General features: G+C 42.6%; 1 protein-coding gene and 1 pseudogene across 1 annotated transcript in view; one reads left to right on the plus strand and one right to left on the minus strand.

Moving 5' to 3' along the window:
- Positions 1 to 8,572, plus strand: part of ZNF157 (zinc finger protein 157) — a 31,963-nt gene that overhangs the window by 7,764 nt on the left and 15,627 nt on the right. The window lies entirely within an intron of this gene.
- Positions 6,967 to 8,072, minus strand: LOC112475609 (annotated as a pseudogene).

Consider the following 8,572-nt stretch of genomic DNA (forward strand, 5'->3'; position numbering starts at 1 on the left):
TAAAGGACTCATTGGGAAGGTTCCTCTTGCATAAGATTCCCTCTTAAATTGTGTTTCTGCCTGTTTCCAGCAAAGCAGCAGCTTTTTCCTTTGTCTTTGTAAAACAAGCAGCTCTCTTTTCATGGTCCAATGCAACCTGTTTTATATATCCTTGAACTGCCCCATCTTCTGTTTCTTTGCTCTTCTTGCATTCTGTTTACCAACACTTCTTGCTTTCTTTTAGTATTCAACATTTATTTTCCAATTTTCGTCCTCAATTTCCTTCTTAATATCTTTGTTCTTTCACTTTTCTTTTTCCAAATGTTTTGGTTAGTTTTTTTATTCTGACAATGAGGTCCTGGGTAGGTCTCTGATTTGAATATTGACCAGGCTTCTGAGAGAGAGAGTGACATGTCTTGAACTTTCTTTCTTTTCGTATTAGGAAATGTAGGTGGTGTATCGCAAAATCTGGACTGAGATTTTTTAGAAGTGTTACTGGGTGCAAATGATGGATGAAATAGACTAATCTTTCTGACTGGTTCCCATTTGCAACTGATGTTTCAACTTTTAGTGAGCGCATCTTTTGGTATTGATTTTAACAGCAACAAAACTCTTTGAGGATGCTTCTGTCACTTTGTCATCTTCCCAACTTGCAACCATTTGTGTAGACTGCTCATCATCACTTGCCATGAAAACCATGAAGACCATGCTGCTGCTCTTGGCCAATGTGATGGTGACCTGAATGGAGCCTGGGAATCACAATATCACTCCCTTCTCCTTTTCTGTCTGTTATAAGCACACTTGTCATTGGATTTAGGGTCCACCCAGGTAACCCAGGATGATCTCAACTTAAAATCTTTAACTACATATGCAAAGATCTTTTGCCCAAATGAGGTAACATTCACAGAATCTAGGTGTTAGCCTGTGAACACATTTTTGAGGGGTCATCATTCAACCCATTACAGTCCATCCTCTGGTTCCCAAATTCATGTTCATCCCATGTGCAAAATAAATTCGCCCCCCTCCATCTTAAACCCTTATAACATCATTCTAAGTCCAAAATGTTATCTAAGTATCATCAACTTAAAAGGCCCTAGATCTTATTATTTAAATCATCTAAGTCAGGTATGAATAGGGTGAGACTCTGGATATGATCCATCCTGGGGCACTTTCTTTCCATCTGTGAATCTGAGAAACCAGAAGAAAAGTTATCTGCTTCTAAGATATAATGGCGGAGCAGGCATGAGTTTCGTTTCCATCCTAAAAGGTAGAAATTGGAAGGAATAAGGGGGTCACTGGCCCTAAGCATGTTTGAAATTTAGCATGGCAATTCCATTACATTTTAAGGTGTCTGAACATGGAACGCCGGTGTAGTGGCTACTGTAACAAGAGGGTTTCTCGAGACTGAAAAATGATGCAGGCAACTCCATAGATGAACAAGAATTTATTATAAGGTAAGTTAATTACAGGGATAAGGTCACAGCTGACAGGTGACTCAGGAGTCTGTGTAGATATTCTCCACTATCAGACTGTTGTTACAGTATATTTTTTATAGTACATTTTTATAGCTTAGGTACTAATGATTGACAAAGGGACAAAGAATGCAGTATATGCCAGGAACCATACTTCCTGGTGGTCTTGTGATAGATGATTTTTTAGAATTGACGCTAACACCAGTTTGATTTTTATCTCAATTGTCATGGCATTCTGGCTGTTACTGACAAGAATCGTTACAGCTATATTGTATAGGTTTAAGGAACACAGGTAATCATTAATTATAAAGCTTTGGTGTGCTGGCTGAGAACAGTGAGGTTTATCAGAGTTCACAGCATGAAAAACTTGAATAGAAATCAGGGACACAAAGATGGAGTTAGTCTTGTTCACAGTAACATTCATACATAAGGCCTGAAAATCTCTATGGCTTGATGCTCTGCCCTCTGGGCCTGTGTTGGCTCCATCTTTTGGACCCATGGCAACACTTTCAACCCCTGCACTACATACTTCTCCAAATGGCCTCTGACTCTGGGCCTGTACCTCCACTCTCTGACTTTGCATCCAATGCTCTGCCCTTGAAGTCCATTTTTCTTTTTCTTGCAAGGTAGCATATGTTTACAACAAGGTAGTTCTATCAGACCATTTCCTACCTGTAAAATTTTAGAAGCTTGACAGTCTTCTCTCAGCTTGTATTGTGCCTGTTCCTTTCAGTTTAAGCTTACAGTGTTTCTGTGCACATAATGTTCTCAAAAGCCTTGTGGCTCTCCTGTGTAGGTTCCCATTAGACAAGAGGGGCCCTATAGAATTTTACTGGACAATATCATCTCTATTCTTAGATTCTGTTGAGATGGTTCAGTGAATCCATGAGCCACATACCTAATTTCTTTGGGAAAAGATAGTCTAGCCACACTCTTGGCTTTCTCTCCATAGTACTAGTTCCAAAGAGTGAATTTTCTAATTTTAGCATTCTTTACAATATGAGCAGGCTGAGAATATCCCAAATCATCAAATGTTAGTTCCTTTTTGCTTAATAGTTCCTTATTCAATATGTTTCATTTTTCTCACCTTTTACTATAAGCGGCAAGACAAAACCAGGCCACACCTTCAATACTTTGCTTTTAAATCAGCTAAATATCCAAGTTCTACTTTCCACACAACTGTAGAACACAATTCTGTCAAGTTTCTGGCATTATAGAACAAGTTTCTCCAGTTTCCAATAACATGTTCTTTATTTTCATCTGAAATCTCACCAGAAGCACCTTTAATATTCATATTTCTATTAATATTCTGCTCATGATGATATACATATTCTCTAAGATGATAGAAGCTTCCTCTACTGTCTTCCTCACCTCCTTTTGAGCCCTCCACAGCAATGACTTTAATGCCCATATTTCTTCCAATAGTCTCTTAAAGGCAATGTAAGCTTTTTCTGTCACATGCATCAAAATTCATCCAGATTCTATACATTATCCCAAGCCAAAGCCACTTCCACATTTGTAGGTATTTATTACAGTAGTACCTCATTTCCCAGTAAAGTTTGTGTTAGTTTCCAGGTGTGCCATAATTAATGACCAAAAACTTGGTGGCTTTAAACAACAAAAATTTATATTCTTATAGTTCTGGAGGCCAGAAGTCTGAACTCAAGGTGTTGCCAGGACCATGGTCCCTCTGAAGGTTCTAGGGGAGAATCCTAGAACCTGACAAGTAAGTCCAGAACCCATAAGGTAGGCCACCAGGAAGGACAAAGTGGAAACTTTCTGGCAGGAGCTGACATTGCCATCCACAGGTGGAATCCCTGTTTTGCTCTTAAGGCCTTTTAACTGATTGGATAAGACCTACCCAGATTATCAAGGATAATCTCCTTTACTAAAGTCAACTAATGGTATATATTAATCACATCTACAAAATACCTTCACAGCAACAACTAGATTAGTGTTCAATTATCCAGGGACTGTAGATAGCCCACTTGACACATAAAATTGATCATCACAGTCTACTCCTTATAAACTTGGTACCCACACACATTTCCTTAAATCATACTTAACCTCCAAGTAAAATAAGTAACAAGGTTATCCTTCTGCCTAACATGATACAAGTATCATGTGTACAAACCCAAAACAGGCTCTTTCTTCAGAAGAGGATGCAAAATCATTGAGTGATGCTCACTCCTCTTCTTGATATACTTAAATACTGTGATGTAAAGTTAACAATTATTAATGGATTTTATATTAGTTGATAAGAGGTTGAGAGAGGGAAAAAATACGTGTATACATATTCATAACAAAACAAGGAAGAAATACTCAAAAGTTACAGTTTTCATTTCTGCAACTTGTCTTGTGGTCATAGCTGATGTTCTTCTACTACCCATTCTATATTCCCTTGGCAAGCACCTCAGCTGGTTATCGCTTTTAACCTAGTGAGGTGACCCAAACCTTCATTCCTGCAGGGTCTAGACTATTAATAGTCCTGCCTGAATTGTTATAGTTTTTCATTGACTTTAATCACAGGACATGGTAGAATGCCTTAAGGGACCTTATAAATATTCCAGGCATGTATTCTCTTACCTCCATTGTGTAGCAGCAGCCCAATTTCCCCTTAGTAGTCAGGATAATTACCCCAGCCAGCAAAGTAACTCCCATTTTTGCCTGTTGATTTAAAGGCGTGAGGAGCTCAAAGTGGCTAGGCAGCCATCTTAGCTTCCGGTTCGATGTAATTGCTATGGTGTCTGCTGGTGAAAGCATTCCTCTCTTTGGAATTAAGACCTCTACACCAAGAGCATGAAGTCACAGGGATGGGAAGCAAAAATTTGCTAGTTGATCATGAGGGATAATTGTAGGCTCCAAGCCTAGCTGGTCCCAGGTCTGGCTGTGATCCAGGCTTGTGGCTAGGAATAGGATGTCGGATTTAGAATGTTACATTAGTGTAGTAGGACACTTGTGCCTAACATATTTACGTATGATTCAGCTTATTGTATCACGCATGTGTGGCAGAATGCCACTATTGTTCTCTGACATATATAAAGCCCATATGGTCCCTTAATGGAGCAGAAGTGCATTCCCTGCAGCAGAAGCACGCTGCTCGCAGCAGAAGCACGTTCCCTGCAGTAAAGTTGGTGCCTGCCGTTTCATTCTCATGTCGGCCCCTCGTATGTTCTTCCAACTGGGCATCTCACCACCAAAACCTTCCCTACTCAATCAGCTTGGTGCTGACACATGGCATAGCTGACAGGATGAGGTGAGTACGGCCCTCAGTGCTCTGGACGGTTTCCGGGTGGAGGAGACCCAGGTGGAGGACATGTGGCCCCCTGCCTCCCAGTGGTATCCCATGGTCATGTATCCTGGAGGATTAGGATGGAGTGAAGCTGCATCTGGAAAGCCCTGGAGATGTTGCAGTCGAATGTCCTGACCGCTCACCAGGAGGCAGCAGGTTAGGTGGCCTAGATGTTCCTGGCAATGCTATGGCAGGCCAGCCTGGAGGTTCAGGACCAGGCTCAGCGGGTGCAGCAACAACAACATCAGGAAGAAGTGCTAGGAAGGCGGCTGAAGACAGCGGAATGCAAGCTGTAGGGCCCTGATGGGTCGCTGCCATCATCCCGGTCTGGGAGCCCGCTGGCGACCCCACGGCAGGTGCAGCCGGTGATACGGCAGCAGGTTGAAGTGGAATAGCCTTTGGCCCCGGGGGGTGAGGTAAGCTGGCGGTGCCCCCCAGGCTAAAAAGCATAACACCTTGATCTAGTACCTGAACTCTGGGACCTGATGAAACAGGTGCGGCAGAGAGCCGGGTAGATGTTCCAGGGTAGCTGCTGCGGCTGTGGGATGATGGGGCAGAAGGGACTGAATTACCTCTGGAAGAGATGGCTCAGCTGCCTTCCATAATGGTGGTACCATCCCTCAGGCAGAAGCTCCAGAATGTGGCTGCGAACCTGGAACACCACACCTGAATGGGACCAGTGATGATGGGCCACAGAAGTGCTACTCCTCAGCGACCATCACAATCCCCCACCCCTCATAGGTTATGTCATTTCCAATGGGTGGGGATGGCTAGCAGAAGAACATGTGGAACTGCGGGAGCAGGCCCCCCACCGCACAGAGAAAGTAAGATCTGTGCCCAACCATATCGTGGAGTGGTTACACCTCGAGGTGTGTTAACACCACCTTTGCTGAAGTTCCCAAGGTCTAGTGGAATGGGTGATGTTATGTCAGTACAGAGTCTAGCGACTAGCTACCTGCAGGATATCTCTGGGTCTGCGGGTGCTACGGCTGGCCCTACTTGTCTGCTGACTGGACTGGTTGTTGTACCTGGGGACGTCTGTATTTAGCTGGATGCATATTACCCACTTTGTCCCAATTGCCTCATAATTGGTATCCTGTATATCACCTCTGGCACCAGCAGAAATGGGCAGCATGGTGGTTCTACCCCCTGGCGTTATTCCTTCCAGGGGTGGGATCCATAAATGTAGAATTGCAAGTAGAAGCTTTTGCCTAGCACACTGCACAGGCATTGACCGCTATGCATCAGTCTATAACCCTTTTAATAGATGAAACTATGCAAATGCAGAAAGTAGTTCTGAAAAACCGCATGGCCTCCTAACTGCTGCCCAGGGCAAAAATGTTGTGTCTGCATTCCTGATCATGACAACCAGGCACAGGCAGCTCTCCGGGAAATGAATGCTGAGGTCCAAGCCATCCATGGCCTGGGAGAAGACCCCTTGACAACTTGGTGGAAGTCCTTGGAGTCCTCCTGGCAGTGGGCAGTAGCCGCCTTAGCCCTTGTAGCCTGTAGCCTGGTAGTGTTTTGTTGTTCTTTATATTGTTGTTGTGAATTGTGGGCCCAAGATAGTGCCCTCTGGGCCAGGTCCCATGCCATGACCCTGTAGGGGTGGAACGTGGGCCCCAGGTCTGGCTGTGATCCAGGCTTGCGGCTAGGAATAGGACCTCGGATTTATAATGTTATATTAGTGTAATAGGGTGCATGCACCTAACATATGTAAGCATGATTTAGCTTATTGTATTAAGCATGTGTAGCAGAATGCCACTATTTTTCTCTGACATATATAAAGCCCCTGTAGTCCCCTAATGAAGCAGAAGCGCACTCCCTGCAATAAAGTTGGTGCCTGCTGTTTCATTCTCATGTCAGCCACTCATGCGTTCTTACAACTGGCCGTCTCACCACCAAAACTTTCCCTTCTCGATCAGCTGGGTACTGACAGTGATAATGAGTAGTGCTATTCCCATTTCCACCCCTTGACTTCTGGACCATGGCTTGTCTGTGGGAGAAACAGCATCATATATTAGATGGTGATTCAGAGTCTGTACAGCATCCTAGACTGGAGGACATTGCTCCAGTTTCTCAAAGTATCAACATCTAGCTGGCACTGTAATGGAGTCTTTTTTTCTTAATCAAACAATTTTTATCAAGTTAATAGTAAGCAGTAAAAGTACATTTACATGAAAAGCCCTATATTTTACATGTTTAAGTTGATTTCCATTGTCTTTACTTACAAGATGTTGAAGGTGGGACCTACTCCCGAATCTTCTTCCTAGTGGTGGAATAAGGTACATATTGTTCTGGAGTGACACATCGAACTTATGGTTTGTCCAAATGAACTTATGAGCAGTAGGTGGTTTTGTCATTGGAAGATTCATCGATCATATAGTGAAGCCATACAGTGATTGCCATTCGGGGGACACCATGCTTACATCCACATCCTAGAATGTGTTTGTGCCATTCATTTCAGTATTACAGTAGTCCCCCCTTACCCCGGTTTCCTTCTCCATGGTTTCAGTTATCCATTTTCAACAGTGGTCTGAAAATATTAAATAGAAAATTCCAGAAATAAACAATTCATAAGTTTCAAATTATGCACCATTCTGAGCAGCGTGATGAAATCTCTTGCCTTTCCGCTCCATCCTGCCAGGGACACGAATCATCCATTTGTCTAATGTCTCCATTCAGTACATGCTTCTTGCCTGTTAGTCACTTAGTAGCTATCAGATCGACTATCATGTTATCATTATTGTAGTGCTTATGTTCAAGTAATCCTTATTTTACTTAATAATGGCCCCCAAATGCAAGAGTGGTAGTGCTGCCAATTCAGATATGCCGAAGAGAAGTCATAATGTGCTTCCTTTAAGTGAAAAGGTGAGTACAGTATAATAAGATATTCTGAGAAACCACATTCATATAACTTTGATTACAGTATATTGTTATAACTGTTCTATTTTATTATTAATTATTGTTATTAATTGCTTATTGTGCCTAATTTATAAATTATACTTTATCATAGGTATGTATGTATAGAAAAAAACAGTATATATAGGGTTCGGTACTATCCTCAGTTTCAAGCATTAACTGGGGGTGTTGTACTATATCCCCTGCAGATAAGAGGGAGAACTACTATATTATATAGAACCCATCAATGATAGCCAAAAACTGTTTGTTGTCTTCATAGTATTTGTTTCCATATTTGTCTTCCCCCATAATGTACCAACAGGATTTGCCTTGAAGAAAATTTGTATATGGCCGTGGAGATCACTGTGGCCACTGACGTGCTGCAGCCCGTGCTTCAGGACCTGCAGGAACTCCATCTTGTCCTGCATGCCTGAGTCTTCTAAAGGCCATCTGCCATTCTATAAAGCCAGCTGCTTCAGGGTGGTAGCGAACATGGTAAGACAAGAGAATTCCATGAGCATGGACCCATTGCTGCACTTGATTTTCTGTGATGTGAGTTCCTTGATCAGAAGCAATACCGTATGAACACCATGATGGTGAATTGTCGGAAGCCAGCCGACAAAGTAATTGAGGGTACCTGAAAGAGGGAGCGTGGACTGAGGAAAAGAAAGACAGACAGAATTGCAGGAGGGAGCACAGATTCAAGCTGTGTCCCCGAGTTTATTTAGAACAGGCTACTTATAGCATACAATGAGAAAAACAGTAGCCAAGAACCAAGGTTAGCCAGATTACTTATCTAGTAGAACAATGAGATTATCACAACTCAGAACTCTCTGCTAAACTGTAGCAAGGAATTTGCAGTGATTGCTATGTGAACAGTTACCTCCCGGTTTTTCCCAGTGCTTTACAATCTCAACTTCTTACATTG

The sequence above is a fragment of the Pteropus alecto genome, unplaced genomic scaffold (genome assembly GCF_000325575.1).
Source record: "Pteropus alecto unplaced genomic scaffold, ASM32557v1 scaffold392, whole genome shotgun sequence".
In the NCBI taxonomy this organism is placed as follows: Eukaryota; Metazoa; Chordata; class Mammalia; order Chiroptera; family Pteropodidae; genus Pteropus; species Pteropus alecto.